At 41.5% G+C, this 17,016-nt stretch overlaps 1 protein-coding gene and 1 pseudogene across 2 annotated transcripts in view; one reads left to right on the top strand and one right to left on the bottom strand.

Moving 5' to 3' along the window:
• Window positions 1-17,016, bottom strand: part of SMC1B (structural maintenance of chromosomes 1B) — a 90,241-nt gene that overhangs the window by 26,512 nt on the left and 46,713 nt on the right. The gene's annotated exons all lie outside the window — the stretch shown is intronic.
• On the top strand, window positions 1,282-1,663 carry LOC108588177 (non-histone chromosomal protein HMG-17 pseudogene; annotated as a pseudogene).

Genomic DNA, 17,016 nt, shown 5'->3' with positions numbered 1-17,016 from the left:
ACGTTGGTCTCGAACTCCTGACCTCAGCCTCCCAAAATGCTGGGATTACAGATGTGAGCCACTGCACCCAGACTATATGTTGGTTTCTTAACACTTGTTTCATGTGAACCATAAGTAAAATTCTAAGCCCACCGCCTGACCATCTGAATGGAACCCTTCTCTCTCTCAGCAAGGGCATTTCAAGTTAACCTGAAAAACTGGTTCAGGCCATGACAGGAAGGAGTGGTTAGACATGCCTCCCTGTATCCTCTCCCTTTTGGAATTCAGGAAAAGCCAACCAGCTTTAAACATCAACACAGAACTTAAGTTTGAGAAACATTTTCTGCTGGGTGCAGTGGTTCATGCCTATAATCCCAGCACTTTGGAAGGCTGAGAAGGGCAGATCCCTTGAGCCCAGGAGTTTGAGACCAGCCTAGGCAACATGGTGAAACCCCGTCTCTACAAAAAGAAAAAATTAGCCAGATGGTGGTACCTGACTGTAGTCCCAGCTACTTGGGAGACTGAGGTGGAAGGATCGCTTGAGCCTGGGAGGTAAAGGTGGCAGTGAGCCAAGATCACGCCAGTGCACTCCAGTCGAAACAGAAAGAGACTCAGTCTCAAAAAAAAAAAAATAAAGAAAGAAAAAACATTTTCAATCTATTCTCTCTGAAGCCTGATCCTGGAGGCTTCATCTGCATGATAAAACTTTGGTATCCACAACCACTTATCATAACAGACATTCCTTTCTATTGATAATAAATCAACCAGTTGCCAATCAGAAAATTTTTATATGTACATATAACCTGGAAGCCCCCACTTAAAGCTGTCCCATCTTTCTGGACAGAACCAATGTACATCTTACATGTATTTGACTGATGTCTCATGTCTCCCTAAAGAGAGACATTTTAATGTATAAAACTGGGCTGGGACCTGTTCACCTTGCATACATGTTCTCAGGATCTCCTGAGGGCTGTGTCACAGGCCATTGGTCACTCATATTTGGTTCAGAATAACTCTCTTCAAATAAATTACAGGGTTTCTTTTTGTTAACAATTGCAAAGTCAGAATCATATGAAACGTGCTTTTCTTGCCTTGCTTTTCTCATTCAGTTACTCACAAAAGTCAGCTGATTAAGCTCTAAATTCATTCTTTTACTGGCTGCATATTATCCCAGAGTCTGACTGTATCAAAGCTATCCAACTATTCTCTTAACAATGGACATTCTTGGAGCACTGTGAAGAAAAGGAGGTGAGAACGACCCCTGGACCGACCGAAGCCCATGTGCCGCTGCATCCTGCGCCTAGCGCCTATGTCCCACCGCCAACGCCACCATGCCCAAGAGAAAGGCTGAAGAGGATGCTAAAGGAGATAAAGCCAAGGTGAAGGATGAACTACAGAGAAGATCCGTGAGGTTGTCTGCTAAACCTGCTCCTCCAAAGCCGGAGCCCAAGCCTAAAAAGGCCCCTGCAAAGAAGGGAGAGAAGGTACCCAAAGGGAAAGAGGGAAAAGCTGATTCTGGCAAGGAAGGGAATAACCCTGCAGGAAACGGAGATGCCAAAACAGACCAGGCACAGAAAGCCGAAGGCGCTGGAGATGCCAAGTGAAGTGTGTGCATTTTTGATAACTGTGTACTTTTGGTGGCTGTACAGTTTGAAATACTATTTTTTATCAAGTTTTATAAAAATACAGAAATTTGTTTTACTTTTTTTTTAAGCTATGTTGTTAGCACACAGAACACTTCATTGTTGTTTTAGGGGCATATGTCACTAATAGAATGTCTCCAAAGCTGGATTGATGTGGGAAAACCACTTTCCCTTCTAGTTTTGAGAGACTAGCTCTTGGCTCCCAGGAGGAGGGATTCCCTGACTTTGACACACATGGCCACCTTGGCACAGAAAAGCCTTGTGGTATGAAAAAACAAATTTGCTTTTATGTCCTCTTCTCCCTTTCCGTCTTTCAGCATAGACTTAACTCCCTTAAGCCCAGACATCTGTTGTGACCTGACCCCAGTCACTGGTTACCAGTGTGTCAGGCAATCTGGACTTGCCAGTGATGCCACTGAGACGGTACCTGTCAAAAGAGCAGTGATTTCATTTCTAGATTGTGGATCTTCAGATAAATTCTGCCATTTTCATTTCACTTCTTGAAAGTCAGGGTCGGCTCGTGAAAAGTTAAACAACATGCTAAATGTGAAACGTCAACCCTCCCTCTAAACTTTCCCTGTTCAGAGCATCAGATGAAGATTTCATTGGGTTTTATAGTGGCGTTCTGATATTTGGTAGTCCATCAAAGAAGGGAGTTTGAAAGTTGTTGTACACTGTTAATGATTGTGTGCCCATGTCCTGCCTGAAATACCATGATTGTTTATGGAAAGTATCCTTAATAAAGCTGGATACAGTTTGGCTTGGGAAAAAAAAAATGCACATTCTCTTTCCATGTTTTTGGCACCAGAAATAATGCTACAACAACACTGCAGTAGACCCTCTGACCAACTGAATGTAGACTCTCAAGCATGGACTCTATGCATGGCAAGTGTTTTATTGCCATGAATAGATTCCTCAGGGTGAGATTGATGGGTCAAAGGTATTCATATTTTTATTTTAATAGCTGATATGAATTACTTCCCAAAGTGATAATAATTCCAATCTCTCTAATGTATGAGTACTCTTTTCCTTACATCTCCATCAGCAATAATATATATACACACACACACACACACACACATATATACACACACATACACATATACACACACACTTTTCCAAGTCTTATTGATAGGTATCATCTTCATTTGTATTCCTCTGAGTACTATTTTCTGTATTGAACATGTCGTCATGTTTACTGGCCATATGGATTTCTTCTTTCAGTGAACTGTCTAATCCTATCTTTTGCCCTTCTGTTTCTATCATGTCTTTGCCATGTCAATTTGTAAAGAGTTCTTTAATAGGACAGAACCTATGATCGTTATTTAAAACTTTTAAAAAAAGGCCGGATGCGGTGGCTCATGCCTGTAATCCCAGCACTTTGGGAGGCCGAGGCAAGTGGATCATGAGGTCAAGAGATCGAGACCATCTGGTCAACATGGTGAAACCCCGTCTCTACTAAAATTACAAAAAATTAGCTGGGCATGGTGGCGCGTGCCTGTAATCCCAGCTACTCAGGAGGCTGAGGCAGGAGAATTGCCTGAACCCAAGAGGCGGAGGTTGCGGTGAGCCGAGATCGCGCCCATTGTACTCCAGCCTGGGTAACAAGAGCGAAACTCCGTCTCAAAAAAAAAAAGAAGTATACAAAGGCCTTTATCTTAATTTAAACATTATTTTACAGTACATTTAAGTTTTTTTATCCATCTGAATTTTTTTAAAAAATCTTGTTTGGATATTTATTTTTATCTACATCATAATGTAAACCAAAAACAAAATTCTAAGCCCCACAACTAACTGAATGAACCCCTCCCCCTCCTCTTGGCAAGGGCATTCCAGAGTTAACCTGAGTTCAGGCCATAATGGGAATGGGTAGTCAGACATGCCTCATTATACCCTCCTCCCACTGGAATTCAGGCACAGCTAACCAGCATTACCATTAAAAGAGACCTTCGACTATTCTCTCTAAAACCTGCTGGAGAGGGAGGAACGATCCAAGATGGCCGATCGCTAACAACCCGGGATTGCAGCTCTCAGGGAAGGCGCGGAGAACTAGAGGACGCCACACTTTCAGACAAAGTCTGGTTGCTCACGGAGCAGAAGATCCCCCAGTGGAGGAAACACACGGGTGGCCAGTGCGACTCTCGTGGCCGGCGCAGCGGTTCCGCTGGCACCTCGGCACGGCAGCTCTCGGAGCAGAGTAAACAGGTTCGGAGGACCTGCACGGGTCCCCAGCAGGACACCAGAGCCCACGCAGCAGCTGTGACGGCACCTCGGCGTGGCAGCGCTCGGCGCAGAGTAAACGGGACCGGTTCCCCTTCTGACTGAGGTTTGGAGCCCCGGGAAGGCAGAGTCGCCTATTACGGACACAAGAAGGAAGCCAGACAGGAGAATCCTGGGCAGAAAAGCACCATCAGTTTTAATGCCGCTGCTCTGGCCCTGGGAACTAACAACCTGGACGACCACTCAAGAGACCTAATCTGAAAGTTGGTAATTTCAAAGACGACAGGAGGATAAATTTACAATGACGGGAAGAAACCAGCGTAAAAAAGCTGAGAATACTCAAAGTCAGAACGCCTCTCCCTCTAAAGATGGTCACAGTTCCACATCAACAATGGAACAAGGCTTGATGGAGAACCAGCGCCTCCTGATGACAGAATCACTCTTCAAGGAATGGATAATAACAAACTTCGGTGAGTTAAAAGAACATGTTGTAGCCCAACGTAAAGAAACTAGGAACTTTGAAAAAAAGTTTGATGAAATCCTATTGAGAATAGACAACTTAGAGAGGAGTATGAGTGAAATAATGGAACTGAAGAATACAATACAGGAACTCCGAGAAGTATGCACAGGTTTAAACACTCGAATTGTTCAAGCAGAAGAAAGGATATCAGAGGTCAAAGTCCAACTTAATGAAATAAAACGTGAAGAAAAGATTAGAGAAAAAAGGATAAAAAGGAATGAGCAAAGTCTCCAAGAAATGTGGGACTATGTGAAAAGACCAAATTTACGTTTGATAGGTGTACCTGAATGCGACGGAGAGAATGAATCCAAGCTGGAAAATACCCTTCAGGATATTATTCAGGAAAATTTTCCTAAACTAGCAAAGCAGGTCAACATTCAACCCCAGGTAATACAGAGAACACCACAAAGATATTCCTCAAGAAGAGCAACCCCAAGGCACATAATCGTTAGATTCACCAGGGTTGAAACGAAGGAGAAAATACTAAGGGCAGCCAGAGAGAAAGGTCAGGTTACCCACAAAGGGAAGCCTATCAGACTTACAGCAGATCTCTCAGCAGAAACTCTACAAGCCAGAAGAGAGTGGGGGCCAATATTCAACATCCTCAAAGAACAGAACCTTCAGCCCAGAATTTCATATCCAGCCAAACTAAGCTTCACAACTGAAGGAAAAATAAAATCTTTTATGAACAAGCAAGAACTCAGAGATTTTATTACCACCAGGCCTGCTTTACAAGAGCTTCTGAAAGAAGCATTACACACAGAAAGAAACAACCAGTATTAGCCTTTCTAAAAATACACCAAAAAGTAAAGAGCACCAACATAAAGATGAATTTACACCAACAAATGGATAAAACAGTCGGTCAACATCAAATGGCAGTAACCCTAAATTTAGATTGACTAAATCCCCCAATCAAAAGACACAGCCAAAACCCAATGGCATGTTACATCCAGACCTGTTTCACATGCAAGGATACACAAAGACTCAAAACAAAGGGATGGAGAAAGATGTACCAACCAAATGGAGAGCAAAAATAAATAATAAATAAATAAAAAGCAGGAGTTGCAATTCTCGTATCGGATAAAATAGATTTTAAAGCAACAAAGATATAGTGGTAAAAGGATCAATGCAACAACAAGAGCTAACGATCCTAACACCCAGATACGAGACTTAGATTCAATGAGACAGAAAATTAATAAGAATATCAAGGACTCGAACTCAGATCCAGAACAAGTAAACTTAATAAATATTTATAGAGCTCTCCACTTCAAATACACAAAATATACATTCTTGTCAATACCACATCACGCCTACCCATAAGTTTAAATGAAACATTGATTGGCCATTATTAATACCCAATTTTTTTTCAAAATAAAGCAATATTTCCATTTACTCTCCCTCTTTCTTCCTCTCCTTTACTTATTTTTTTTTTTCTTTCCTTCTCTCAAAAAAAAAAAAGAAATCAACTTGTAAACCTCTAGATCCAGGTCGGCAATGTCTCTCTCATTGCTTGATTTCCTTCCTTCCCTTCCCTCCCTCCCTCCCCACTTCCTCCATTCCTTCCTTCCTTCATCCTTTCCTTCCTCCCTACCGTCCTTCTTCCCGCCCTTCCTGCCTTCCTTCCCCCACCCCCCCCCAAAAAAAAAAAACCTGCTGGAGGCTTCATCTGTATAATAAAAATCTTGGTCTCCACAACCACTCCCTCCCATTAACTCCAGGTCCTTAGATAAACTCAACCAACTGCGGAGCAGAAACTCTGAATCTACCTGTAACTTGGAAGTGCTTTCTCCAATCCCCAGCTCCCAGTTCTACTGCCTTTCCAGACCTAAGGAAGGTACTTCTGACATGTATTGACTGATGTCTTGAGGGGCCTAAAACATTTAAAACCAAGCTGTAGCTAGGTGACTTGGGGCACATGTTCTCAGGACCTCCTGAGGCCGTGTCATGGGCATGTCCTTAACCTTGGCAAAATAAACTTCTAAATCGATTGAGACCTGCCTCAGATACTTTTGGTTTACAATGAGATGGGCACAAAATTACTTGCTCCCGATGTGCCGATACCATTTATTAAATAATCTGTCCTTTTCTCACTGAACTGAAACATCATCTTTGCTGAACATTAAATTGTTAAGCATACTGGGCTCTATTTCTAGAATTCCTGTTGTTTCACTAATCTGTCCATTCCTATGCCAATACTATATTAACTTGATTACAATGGTTTTTCAGAGTATTCTGCATACTTAAGGAAAGTCCTACTTCATTCTCTTTTGTCGGTTTTCTTTTATCTGAGGAAAATTCTTCATTTGAAACAGTAGGATCAGAACATAATTTTAGCAATAAAAAGTTCCTAGTAGTATTTTAATTAAAACTGCATTCAGCCAGACACGGTCACTCATGCCTGTAATCCCAGCACTTTGGGAGGCCAAGATGGTGGATCACAAGGTCAGAAGTTCAAGACCAGCCTGGCCAAGAGGGTGATACCCTGTCTATACTAATAATACAAAAAAATTAGCTGGGCACGGTGGCAGGCGCCTGTAATACTAGGTACTCAGGAGGCTGAGGCAGAATTGCTTAAACCTGAGTGGCAGAGATTGCTGTGAGTCAAGAACATGCCACTGCACTCCAGCTAGGGCAATAGAGTGAGACTCCGTCTCAAAAAAAAACAAAACAACAACAACAAAAACACCCTGCATTCAATTTATATATTAGAAGACTTCTGGCCGGGCGCAGTGGCTCAAGCCTGTAATCCCAGCACTTTGGGAGGCCGAGGCGGGTGGATCACAAGGTCAAGAGATCGAGACCATCCAGGTCAACATGGTGAAACCCCCGTCTCTACTAAATATATGAGAAAAATTAGCTGGGCCTGGTGGCGTGTGCTTGTAATCCCAGCTACTCGGGAGGCTGAGGCAGGAGAATTGCCTGAACCCAGGAGGCGGAGGTTGCGGTGAGCCAAGATCGCGCCATTGCACTCCAGCCTGGGTAACAAGATCGAAACTCCGTCTCACAAAAAAAAAAAGAAGACTTCTGACCTATTAATATAGTGTTTTTCCTTTCAGTTTTAGTCTTTCAGTAAGATTTGGTTTTCTGTAAATTTCGTTTTCTGTGTGCCATCATATAAACACACAAACACACACACACACACACACACACACACACGGCCTCACATTTATTCCTATCATGAACAGAATACTCTTTTCCATTTCTGGATGCTTTTTTGAGAAGTGTCTTATTCTATAGCCCAGGCTAGAGGGCAGTGATGCAATCACTGCTAACTACAACCTTTACCTCTCAGGATCAAGCAATCCTTCTGCCTCAGCCTCCAGAGTAGCCAAGACTATAAGCACAAGCCATCATGCCTGGCTAATTTTTGCATTTTTTGTAGAGACAGGGTCTCCCTCTGTTCCCCAGGCTGGTCTCCAACTCCTAGGCTCAAGTGATCCTCCTGCCTTGGACTCCCAAAGCACTGGGATTATAGGCATGAGCAAGCATGCGTGATCTAGATGCTTCTTGGTAGTATAGAAAAAAAGTTAGCCAGTGGCCGGGCGCGGTGGCTCACGCCTATAATCCCAGCACTTTGGGAGGCCGAGGCGGGTGGATCACGAGGTCAAGAGATCGAGACCATCCTGGTCAACATGGTGAAACCCCGTCTCTACTAAAAATACAAAAAACTAGCTGGGCATGGTAGCGTGTGCCTGTAATCCCAGCTACTCGGGAGGCTGAGGCAGGAGAACTGCCTGAACCCAGGAGGCAGAGGTTGTGGTGAGCCAAGATCGCGCCATTGCACTACAGCCTGGGCAACAAGAGTAAAACTCTGTCTCAAAAAAACAAAGAATAGAGAGTAGACAGTAGCTTCTTTTAAAAAAATTAATTTACCCCAAAACCTTTGCTGATCAGTTATAATAAGGAACTGTCTTCTGTGCTTTTGATTCTTACATTCTAGCTCAGATATTTGCCCTGACATATCTGGACAAGCCCAGGCAAGTCTTGGATCATAATTTCCTCCTATTTCTTATTTGGAAGTGTTTTCAGCTTTGTCAGCATTCCACAAGTTACTTCCTCTTTTCCCTTTGTTCTCCTCTGCCTTTACCTATTTAGGAGAGTTTTTAAAGTTGTTAGCCAATTGGGTATAGCCTAGTGAGGTCCAATTGCAGCCAATGGAATTAGGGCACAGCAGTAGGAACCAGATGCATTAGATAGAAATATGCCTGCTTTTTCTTTTCCTTTTTTTTTTGAGATGGAGTTTTCCTCTTGTTCCCCGGGCTGGAGTGCAATGGCACGATCTCAGCTCACTGCAACCTCTGCCTCCTGGGTTTAGGCAATTTTCCTGCCTCAGCCTCCTGAGTAGCTGGGATTACAGACTGATACACCACACAAAAACCTTAGGCTGCAGCTCGCTTCCCCCTTTCAAGAAAAAAAGTGGGAAAAAGAATACACCTCTCTGAGCATTCCGTAGGTATGTAAAATGGAAGTATCATGGTCTTTGTACACATTTACATTAAGAAAAAAGAACCATTAAAGTTGACCTGTGAACTGTAGAGTTCCTAAGTTTTCCTTTTTTCTCTATTTTCTTATCTGCTTGCTTTAAATCTGCTGTTATTTTTCTATTAAGATAAAAATCACTGTTTGGATTCAACAGGTTTTTTGTTTGCAAACTGCTGAATTTGTATTTATCTCATGACTAAAGCTTTAGACTAAAAGCTATAGAATCTTTGTGTATTTGTGTATATTTAAAAGGCCTTTATAATTTCTATAATTTTATGTTTAATTTGCAATTAAATCCATTTTAATTTCCCACTAGCACACCAGACCTTTTCTCTCTGTATTTTATGATGTAAATTTTGCAATTTGATTTTCACCTGAGTTGTTTCCTTTAATGTGCAAATTTAAGGCTATTTAGCTGACAACTGCCTAGGGTAGTGAAACAAGTTATCAAGAATTTGAAAGTCTAAGATGGGGGGAAAAAAGCTGATTATGAAACTGTAAAACATACTTCTATTGGTATGCCTAATATGTCTATACATTTATGCATACACAATGTTTCACTACTAAAACTATATAAAAGAGCTCTAGTTAAATGGCTTAAGAAAATAAAAGCACTTGAATCAAATACTTTATCAGGAAAAAAGACTAGTCAAATGCTTTTTCAAGTTGACATAAGTAAAATCTTTAATAAATAAGCTAGCTTTAAAATTATTGGTAAAAAAATATTAGAAATGTCTTAAGAATTGCCGGCATACAGTTTAATTTACATTTATTAAGCAATTTCATACTTATCCCTGCCAATTACTATAAGGTGTCGACATTTGGCACAGTATTACAAAATTATAAGCCCAGCCCAAGAAAGAATGATCTTTGCTTATGTAATTTTTAATACATAAGACATTGAGATTGGTTTAATGAAAATAGCTACATGTTGAATTTAGTAAGATTTCCATAACTTCTAATCTTGAGGCATTAGGCAGTGCAATCCACAGGCAGTAAGGTTTGTTTTGGGAAAGGACTGTTACTGCCTTTGTTTTAATGCTAAACTATAAACTAACTTCCTTCCAAAGTTAGTTTGGCCTACGCCCAGGATAGCTTGGAGGTCAGAAGCAAGGTGGGGTCAGTTAAGTCAGATATTTTTCTCTGCCTCATTTATAATTTTGCAATGGCAGTTTCATAACTTTACATGATGACTATAGCAGTTTTCATAAATAATCTAGGTAAATGACTAAAAATAATTAGGCAAATGTAATGGGATAAATGCTTGTAGACAAACATCATAATTTGGAATCTAAAGTTATATTAAATAATAGATATTTCATTATTTGGGTATTTTTCAATAAAAATATATTGTAGGAAAATATTCTTTTAAAAAAAAAGTGTCAATTTCAAAAAGGAGAACAATTTTTGTCTAATGCTTATTTAAAAGTTATATATAAAACAAGGTAAAAGAAACCAGGAAATCACAGAGAAGTAAAGAAAGTTATAAAAAGAGGTTTTTTTTTTTTTTGTAAGAAAGCTTAAAGAGAAATAATTTTATATGAGAAAGAATCTTGTATGGTAAATTGAGTACTAGAATAAAGTGACTTATTGTTTAAGAAAGAGGGATGTAAGGATTTCCACCAAGACGGCCGAATAGGAACAGCTCCAGTGCACAGTTCCCAGCGAGCACGACGCAGAATGGGGGTGATCTCCACATTTCCAACTGAGGTACCAGGTTCATCTCTTAAGGACTGGTTAGACAATGGGTGCAGCCCAAGGAGGGCAAGCCAAAGCAGGGTGGGGCTTTGCCTCACCCAGGAAGTGTAAGAGATGGGAGAACTCCCTCTCCTAGCCAAGGGAAGCCATTAGGGACTTTTCCTGAAACTCTGGCCTTCTGGCTTAGATATTGCACTTTTCCCACGGTCTTCACAACCCACAGACCAGGAGATTCCTGGTGCCTATAACATCAGCACCCCAAGTTTCTAGCACAAAACTGGTTGGTTGTTTTAGCTGCAGTTTTTTTTTTCTTCTCATATCCCAGTGGTGTCTGGAACGCCAGTGAGATAGAACTGCTCATTCCCCTGAAAAACGGAGCTAAGCCAGGGAGCCAAGTGATCTGGCTTGGTAGGTCCCACCCACATGAAGACCAGCAAGCTAAGATCCACTGGCTTGAAATTCTTGTAGCCAGCACAGCAGTCTGAGCTGGGATGCAGGAGCTCACTGCAGGGAGAGGTGTCCACCATTGCTGAGACTCAGGTAGGCAGTTTTAATCTCACCTGTGTAAAGAAAGTCACTGGGAAGTTTACAGAGCAATTGGGCAGAGCCCACGGCAGCTCAGCTAGGCCTCTGTAGGGAGACTGTCACTAGACTCCCTTCATGCTGGGCAGGGCATCTGTGAAAATAGGCAGCAGTCCGTCAAGGACTTATAAATAAAGCCTCACCTCCCTGGAACCGAGCACCTGGGAAAAGGGATGGTTGTGGATTTAGCTTCAGCAGACTTAAGACATCCCTGCCCAGCACAGCACTTGAACTCTAATAAGGGACAGACTGCCTCCTTAAGTGGCTCCCTGACTTCTGTCTATCCTGACAGGGAGACACCTCCCAGCAGGTGCTGACAGACACCTCATACAGGAGAGCTCTGGCTGGCATCTGGTGGGTACCCTTCTGGGACGAAGCTACCAGAGGAAGGAACAGGCAGCAATCTTTGCTGTTCTGCAGCCCCTGCTGGTGATTCCCAGGCAAGCAAGGGTTAGAGTGAACCTCCAGCAAACCTGCAGCTGAGGGGCCTGACTGTTAGAAGGAAAACTAACAAACAGTAATTGTTTCAACATCAACAGAAAGGACATCCACTCAGAGACACCATCCAAAGGTCACCAACTTCAAAGACCAAAGGTAAAGAAATCCATGAAGATGGGAAGAAACCAGCACAAAAAGGCTGAATTTTCCAAAAACTAGAACGCCTTTTCTACTCCAAGGGATTGCAACTCCTCATCAGCAAGGGAACAAAATTAGATGGAGAATGAGTTTGATGAATTGACAGAAGCAGGCTTCATAAAGCGGGTAATAACAAACTTCTCAGAGCTAAAGGAGCATTTTCTAACCCAATGCAAGGAAGCAAAGAACCTTGAAAAACAGACAAACTGCTAACTAGAATAACCAGCATAGAGAACATAAACGACTTGATGAAGCTGAAAACACAGCACAAGAACTTTATGAAGCATACAAAAGTTTCAATAGCTGAATCAATCAAGTAGAAGAAATGATATCAGAGACTGAAGATCAACTCAATGAAATAAAGCAAGAAGGCAAGATTAGAGAAAAAAAAAGTGAAAAGAAATGAACAAAGCCTCCAAGAAATACAGTATTATATGAAAAGACCAAATCTATGTTTGATCAGTGTACCTGAAAGTGATGGGGAGAATGAAACCAAGTTGGAAAAGACTCTCTAGGATATTATCCACGAGAACTTCCCCAACCTAGCAAAGCAGGCCATTCAAATTCAGGAAATACAGAGAACACCACAAAGATATTCCTCAAAAAGAGCAACTCCGAGACACATAATTGTCAGATTTACCAGGGATGAAATGAAGGAAAAAATGCTAAGGGCAGCCAGAGAGAAACGTCAGGTAGTCCACAAAGGGAAGCCCATCAGACTCACAGTAGATCTCTCAGCAGAAACCATACAAGCTAGAAAAGAGTGGGGGGGGCCAATATTCAATATCCTTAAAGAAAAGAATTATCAACCCAGAATTTCATATTCAACCAAACTAAGCTTCATAAGTGAAGGCGAAATAAAATCCTTTACAGACAAGCAACTGCTGAGAGATTTTGTCACCACCAGGCCTGCCTTACAAGAGCTCCTGAAGGAAGCACTAAACATGGAAAGGAACAACCAGTACCAGCCACTGCAAAAACACACCAAACTTTACAAAGACCATCAACATACTATGAAGAAACTACATCAGCTAACGGGCAAACAACCAGCTAGCATCAAAATGGGAGGATCAAATTCACACATAACAATATTAATCTTAAATGTAAATGGGCTAAATGCCCCAATCAAGACACAGACTGGCAAACTGGACAGTCAAGACCCATCGGTGTGCTGTATTCAGGAGACCCATTTCATGTGCAAAGACACACATAGGCTGAAAATCAATAGATGGAGGAAGATTTATCAAGCAAATGGAGAGAGGGAAAAAAGCAGGGTTGCAATCTTAGTCTCTGATAAGAGACTTTAAACCAACAAAGATCAAAACAGACAAACGAGGACATTACATAATGGTAAAGGGATCAATGCAACAAGAAGAGCTAACTATCCTAAATATATATGCAAGCAATACAGGAGCACCCAGCTACATAAAGCAAGTTCTTAATAACCTACAAAGAGACTTAGACTCCCACACAGTAATAGTGGAAGACTTTAACACCCCACTGTCAGTATTAGACAGATCAATGAAACAGAAAATTAACAAGGATATCCAGGATTTGAACTCATATCTGGACCAAGCAGACCTAATGGACATCTTGAGAACTCTCCACCCCAAATCCACAGAATATACATTCTTCTCAGCGCTATGTTGCTTTCTAAAATTGACCACACAATTGGAAGTAAAACACTCCTCAGCAAATGCAAAAGAACAGAAATCATAAGTCTCTCAGACCACAGTGCAATCAAATTAGAACTCAGGATTAAGAAACTCACTCAAAACTGCACAACTACATGGAAACTGAACAACCTGTTCCTGAATGACTACTGGATAATGAAATAAAGGCAGAAATAAAGATGTGTGGGTGGGAGACCCCCACAAGTGCTCAGCCAAGGGTCTGAAGCCTCAGCCTGTTCCCATATAAATACTGAACTAGAAAAGAATTAGAGATATAGTCACATTCCTATATATAATCATAATCACATAGTTATTCATATGTAATCATATATGTATACTCAATATAACCTTTTAATTTTACTCATGATTCCTGGGTCATGAAGCATGGAACTGAAGTACCATTGTGAAAGAGGTGACCCTAAGGCAAGATGCCCTCTGTCACGCCCGTGTAAGGGCTGCTGGAGGACGCCTTGGCTGTGTGCAGCACCAGTGCTGGGAAAGCACTCACTGTTTAGCCAGCTATGGAAGGAGATGTTCAAGGTGTCTCCTTCCTCAGAGGAGTTAGGAGAAAACTCTTCTTCCCCTAAGCTCTTGCGGTAGTCCTGAGGACTGTCAGGGAGGCCTGCAGACATCCAGGGGCTTAATTGTCTCTATGTGATGCTGTTCTTCAGCGGTCATGTTCTCTGTCTACTTCCATGTTCCGCTTCTGCACCTGGTTCCTCTTTTTCTTAGAAGATAAAAATTTGTAAAAGTAACAAATCTTAATGTCTTTCTTTGTTCTTTCTTGACAAGTATAGAAAAAGTGCTGACACATTAGGTTTTCTTCTTGTCTCAGCTACTTGAAAGTCCTGGGCCCTGTCTCCAAGACACATGATTTATCTGACCCTATCACTAGCTGCCAATGACTTGCCCTACCTGCCCTGCCTCCGGCTTTGTATGCAATAAAAGTCAGAGTGACCAGGCACTCAGGGCCAATGCTGGACTCCGTGCTTTGGTTGGCAGTAGACCCCTGGACCTAAACTCTTTCTCGTTTTCTTTTTTGAGACAGAGTTTCGTTGTTGTTACCCAGACTAGAGTGCAATGGCATGATCTCAGCTCACCACAACCTCCGCCTTCTGGGTTCAAGCAATTCTCCTGCCTCAGCCTCCCGAGTAGCTGGGACTACAGGCGCGCACCACCATGCCCAGCTAATTTTTGTATTTTTAGTAGAGACGGGGTCTCACCTTGTTGACCAGGATGGTCTTGATCTCTTGACCTTGTGATCCACCTGCCTCGGCCTCCCAAAGTGCTAGGATTATAGGCGTGAGCCACCACGCCCAGCTGACTCTCTTTCTCTTGATCTCAGTGTCTCGTGTCTTTATTTCCACAGTTTCTTGTTTCCACACCAGTAGAGAGGGACTCATAGGACCTTGTAGGTGTGGACCCTACAAAAATATTCTTCAAAACCAATGAGAACAAAGACATAACATACCAGAATCTCTGGGACACATTTAAAGCAGTGTCTAGATGGAAATTTATAGCACTAAATGCCCATGAGAGAAATGAGGAAAGATCTAAAATCAACACACTAATATCACAATTAAAAGAACTAGAGGAGCAAGATAAAACAAATTCAAAAGCTAGCAGAAGACAAGAAAAAACTAAAGATCAGAGCAGAACTATAGGAAACAGAGAAACAAAAAAGTTAAAAAAAAAAAAAATCAGTAAACCCAGGAGTTAGTTTTTTTGAAAAGGTCAACAAAACAGACCACCAGCCAGATTAATAAAAAATAAAAGAAAAATCAAACAGATGCAATAAAAAATGATAAAGAGGAGGCCAGGCGCGGTGGCTCAAGCCTGTAATCCCAGCACTTTGGGAGGCCGAGGTGGGGGGATCACGAGGTCAAGAGATCGAGACTATCCTGGTCAACATGGTGAAACCCCGTCTCTACTAAAAAATGCAAAAAAAAAAAAAAAAAAAAAAAAGCTGGGCATGGTGGCACGTGCCTGTAATCCCAGCTACTCAGGAAGCTGAGGCAGGAGAATTGCCTGAACCCAGGAGGCGGAGGTTGCAGTGAGCCGAGATCGCGCCATTGCACTCCAGCCTGGGTAACAAGAGCGAAACTCTGTCTCAAAAAAAAGATAAAGGGGCTATCACCATCAATCCCAGAGAAATACAAACTACCATCAGAGAATACTACAAACACCTCTATGCAAATAAACCAGTCAATCTAGAAGGAACGGATAAATTCCTGGACACATACACCCTCCCAAGACTAAACTAAGAAGAATTTGAATCCTTGAATAGACCAATAACAAGGTCTGAAATTGAGGCAGCAATTAATAGCCTACCAACCAAAAACAGTCCAAGACAAGACAGGTTCACAATCGAATTCTACTAGAGGTACAAAGAGAAGCTGGTACCATTCCTTCTGAAATTATTCCAAACAATACGAAGAGAGGGAATCCTCCCTAACTCATTTTATGAGACCAACATCATCCTGATACCAAAACCTGGCAGCAACAGAACTAAAAAAGAAAATTTCAGGCCAATATCCATGATGAACATTGATGTGAAAATCCTCAATCAAAGACTGGCAAACCGCATCCAACAGCACATCAAAAAGCTTGTCCATCATGATCAAGTAGGCTTCATCACTGGGATGCAAGGCTGGTTCAACATACGCAAATCTATAAATGTAATCCAGCACATAAACAGAACCAAAGACAAAAACCACATGATTATATCAATAGATGGAGAGAAGGCCTTTGAAAAAATTCAGCAGCTCTTTATGCTAAAGCTCTCAATAAACTAGGTATTGATGGAATGTATCTCAAAATAATAAAGAACTAATTTGACAAACCCTCAGCCAATAATATCATACTGAATGGGCAAAAACTGGAAGCATTCTCTTTGAAAACTGGTACAAGACAAAGATGCCCTCTCTTACCACTCCCATTCAGTATAGTATTGAAAGTTCTGACCAGGAAAATCACACAAGAGAAAGAAATAAAGGTATTCAATTAGGAAAAGAGAAAGTCAAATTGTCTCTACGTGCAGACAACATGATTGTATATTTAGAAGACCTCATCGTCTCAGCCTAAAATCTCCTTAAGCTGATAAGGAACTTCAGCAAAGTCTTAGGATACAACATCAATGTGTAAAAATCACAAGCATTCCTATACACCAGTAATAGAGAGTCAAAGCATGGGTGAACTCCCACTCACAACTGCTACAAAGAGAATAGAATACCTAGGAATTAAACTAGGGATGGGAAGGACCTCCTCAAGGAGAACTACAAACCACTGCTCAAGGAAATAAGAAAGGACACAAACAGATGGAAAAACATTCCATGCTTATAGTTAGGAAGAATCAATATCATGAAAATGGCCACACTGCCCAAAGTAATTTATGGATTCAATGCTATCCCTATTAAGCTACCATTGACTTTCTTCACAGAACTGGAAAAAAAAAAACCTTAAATTTCACATGGAATCAGAAAAGAGCCCACACAGCCAAGACAATCCTAAGCAAAAAAAAATACCTGGAGGCATCACACTACCTGACTTCAAACTATACTACAAGGCTACAGTAATCAAAACA

Source organism: Callithrix jacchus, chromosome 1 (genome assembly GCF_049354715.1).
Source record: "Callithrix jacchus isolate 240 chromosome 1, calJac240_pri, whole genome shotgun sequence".
NCBI classification, from domain to species: domain Eukaryota; kingdom Metazoa; phylum Chordata; class Mammalia; order Primates; family Cebidae; genus Callithrix; species Callithrix jacchus.
The sequence above is the reverse complement of the archived record's forward strand: the minus strand, read 5'-3'. Positions and strand labels throughout refer to the sequence as shown.